This window comes from Crocuta crocuta, unplaced genomic scaffold (assembly GCF_008692635.1).
Source record: "Crocuta crocuta isolate KB4526 unplaced genomic scaffold, BGI_CrCroc_1.0 scaffold1071, whole genome shotgun sequence".
Classification (NCBI taxonomy): Eukaryota; Metazoa; Chordata; class Mammalia; order Carnivora; family Hyaenidae; genus Crocuta; species Crocuta crocuta.
This window is the reverse complement of record NW_027531915.1, coordinates 1-3,965: the sequence shown is the minus strand read 5'-3', so window position 1 is coordinate 3,965 and position 3,965 is coordinate 1. Positions and strand designations below refer to the sequence as shown.

General features: G+C 50.5%; 1 pseudogene; it reads right to left on the bottom strand.

Annotated features, from left to right (window-relative positions):
• Nucleotides 1-1,979: 1,979 nt before the first annotated feature.
• Nucleotides 1,980-3,264, bottom strand: LOC144240477 (annexin A2 pseudogene; annotated as a pseudogene).
• Nucleotides 3,265-3,965: the final 701 nt, after the last annotated feature.

The window sequence follows — 3,965 nt, the reverse complement described above, 5'->3', positions numbered from 1 at the left end:
ACTGTACGACTTCAGCTCAGGTCATGATCTCATGGTCCGTGAGTTTGAGCCCCATGTCCAGCTCTGTGCTGACAGCTCGGAGCCTGGAACCTGCTGCAGATTCTGTGTCTCCCTCCCCAGCTCTCGCTCTGTTTTTCTCTCTCTCTCAAAAATAAACATTTATAAATTTTTTTTTTATTTTTTATTTTTATTTATTTCTAGAGAGAGAGAGAGAGAGCCAGCGTGAGCAGGGGAGGGTCACAGAGANAAGCCTTGCCTAGCTTGTTAGAAGGGTACATCACTCATGGGCTCCGGTGCTCTGCCTTCTGCTTCCCCTTGTGCCGCCCTTGTTAGAGTTTCCTCCAACAACTAGGCGGCGATCTCCTCCATGCGGCCTTGCTCTTTCCTGAAAGGAACGGTCCATCAGAGGCTCCTTTTATTCCTGGGTCAGGTTGGAAGAAAGTGTCGGCAGAGTCACAGGGCTGCTTTGCCGCACGTTTGATAGTTGTCAGCCAGGAGCGTTGCTTGCTTGCAGCGCAGCTCCGCAGGCTTGTGCAGCGTGCCTGTGGCAGTGTTTCGTGGGGACCTTTCTGAGTGTGGCTGTGCATCATGAGCACATGCGTGTGTACATCGAATGTGCAGGGAGAACTGGAAACAGGCAGCCATATGGAAAGACCCGTGAACCACTGCAGCACCCAAAGTCTCTGTCTCTTTTGTTTTAAATTTTATTTATTTCTGAGAGAGAGAGAAAGATCATGAGCAGGGGAGGGTCAGAGACAGAGGGAGACACAGAATCTGAAACAGGCTCCAGGCTCTGAGCTAGCTGTCAGCACAGAGCCCCACACGGGGCTCGAACCCACGAACCGCGAGATCATGACCTTAGCCAATCGGACGCATAACCAACTGAGCCACCCAGGCGCCCCTAAATTTTGTTTTAGAGAGAGAGAATGACTGGGAGAGAGGGGCAGAGGGAGAGAGCGAAAGAGAAACTCTTTAGAAGACTCCAGACTCAGCACAGAGCCCAACATGGAGCCCGATCCCACGAACCTGAGATCACAATTTGAGCCAAAATCAAGGAATCAAGGAATCAAGGGTCGGATGGTCAACCAGCTGAGCCCCCCAGGTGCCCCATGTTTTTCTCCTTTTTAATAATTTACTACTGATTGGGGCGCCTGGCTGGCTCTATAGGTTAAGTGTCTGACTCTTCGTTTTGGCTCAGGGCATGATCTCAGGGCTTTGTGAGTTCAAGCCGCACATCAGGTTCTGTGCAGACGGTGTAGAGCTTGCTTGGGATCCTCTCTTCCTACCTCTCTCTCTGCCCCTTCCCTACTCACACTGTCTCTGTCTCTCTCAAAATAAATAAATAAAACTTTTTAAAACTTTAGGGAAAAAATAATATACTACTGATTTTAAAGATTTTATTCGTACATTGAGCCTCATGTTCTATGCCTTTTTTTTTTTAATGTTTTATTTATTTCTGAGAGAGAGAGACAGTGTGAGCAGGGGAGGGTCAGAGAGAGGGAGACACAGAATCAGAAGCAGGCTCCAGGCTCTGAGCTGTCAGCACAGAGCCCAACGCGGGGCTCGAACCCACGAACTGTGAGATCATGACCTGAGCCGAAGTCGGACACTTAACCGACTGAGCCACCCAGGTGCCCCTCTGTGCCTTTTTGTAAACGGCAATTTTCCTAAGTAAGCCACATATACCATTACATCAGAAATGAATATTTCTAAATACAGCCATATGAGAATTTTCACCACTGCTGTTCTTATTTATTTTTTTATAAAGTGAAAATTCCATTTATTCATGTTTATGACACAGTACACAAGAGCAAAGTGTTTCACATCATAGACCTCACTTCCAACTCTTTGCAGTGTTCATTTCTTTGGCTAAAGAGACGAGACATGAGAAGCAGGCAATGCTTAGGCAACTGAAATAAAGATGGGGAGGGGCAATGCTAACGTCATCCTTGCGGGGATGGCCATAAGGGGACTGTTAGTCACAGCTGTTTTCTAGAACTGCTAGCTGGAAACAAAGGAACAGCACTCCCGGCGCTCGGGGGCTCAGTCACCCCCACCACACAGGTACAGCAGCACTTTCCGGCAGTCGCCCTTCGTGCCTTGCCATACTTCCTCTTGAACTCAGACCTCATTTTCAACATGTCCACTTCACCGCGAGAGACCATGATTCTATTCAGGACTTTATTGCGAGTCCCCTTGCCCTTCACAGAGTCGTACGTCCGGTCAGCAAAATACAGGGGCTTGTTCTGGATGCCCTGGACCAGGTTCAGGAAAGCATTTCCCAGGTCTCCTTGGACCTCCTTCTTGATGCTCTCCAGCATGTGATAAGTGCGGTAGCTCTTGTACCCCTCAACCACTTTCTGGAGGTGACCCACGCTCTGCTCGGTCACGATGCCGATCCACTTGGGCACATCAGTTCCTTCCCTCTTCACTCCGGCGTTGTAGAGATCCCAGGCATCTTGGTCAATCAGTTCATAATCAATGACGGAGCCATCCTCCGCTCTTCTACCCTTGGCAAGGACAGCCATCAGCTTGCGGAAGTCACCAGATGTGTCAGAAATGATGTCCTTTGGGGCACCTGGGTGGCTTGGTCGGTTGAGCGTCTGACTTTCGCTTAGGTCATGATCTCGCGGTTAGTGGGTTCGAGCCCCGCATCGGGCTCTGTGCTGACTGCCAGCTCAGAGCCTGGAGGCTGCTTCAGAGTCTGTGTCTCCCTCTCTCTCTGACCCTCCCCTACTCACGCTGTCTCTCTCTCTCTCTCCTAGAAATAAAAAAAAAAAAAGAAATGATGTCCTTCTCCAGATCGGTCTTGTACATTTCCTTGTAGACTCTGTTAATTTCCTGAAGCTCTTGGTGGGTCCTTGAGCAGGTGATCTCAATGAGGGAGTCCTCATCGGTCCCCAGGCCCTTCATAGAGGCTCTCAGCTCAGAAGCATCTTACTGAGCAGGTGTTTTCAAGAGGCCCCAAATCCCGGTCTCCAGGTGGCTGGACAAGGCCGACTTCCGTGCTGATGCAAGTTCCTTCTTGGTCCTGCTCTGGTAGGCGAAGGCCATATCCTGTCTCTGTTCATTGCTGCGATTGGTCAAAATGGTGACAATGGTGACCTCATCCACACCTTTGGCCTTGATGGCCGTTTCAATGTTCAGAGCATCACGCTCAGCATCAAAATTGGTGTACGCTTTGACCTACCCGTACATGCTTGGGAGCATGGAGCGATAACCCTCCAAACTGAGCTTACAGAGAACTTCGTGAGCACTAGACATTTTGAAAGAAGCTGGGCCAGGTGCCGAGAGCAGTGAGTGTCCCCAGTTGTGCAGCAGAGCTGGCTGTCCTGGCTGGGGCGTTTATAGCCGGCACATTGTCCCCATGTGGGCGAGGCCCACCCTGCCCCACCTCCCGCAGCAATGCTGTTTCAAAAACGGATAAAGAGGCACCTGGGTGCCTCAGCTGGTTGAGTGTCTGACTTCAGCTCAGGTCATGATCTCGTGGTTCACAAGTGCTAGCCCTACATCGGGCTCTGTGCTGACAGCTCAGAGCCTAGAGCCTGCTTCGGATTCTGTGTCCCCCCCCCNCCCCCCCGCCCCTCTCCCACATGCTCTCTCTGTCTCTCTTTCTCTCTCTCAAAACTGAACATTAAAAAACGTTTTAAAGGTCTGAACCTTTATAAATAAATAAAGTGTACATTTTCTTGCCCCAGAATGCACCTTGCGTGTGCAAGTGCGTGTGTTTTTAATGCTCCCCGTCCTGTAAACGACATACTGACACGCGGCCGCATGTTGTCCAGTGTCTGCCGGGACCGCGTACCTTGGGGTCAAATGGTGGTGGAGACGGGTATGGGAAAACGTGTGTGGCCTTGGTTCGATAAAACGATTTTAGAAGGTTCGGAGATGGGGCTCGAGTCCCGTGTGGCAGCCGTGGTTTGGCACCGTCGCTCACTTCTACACTGTCTCCCTGCAGACAGGCG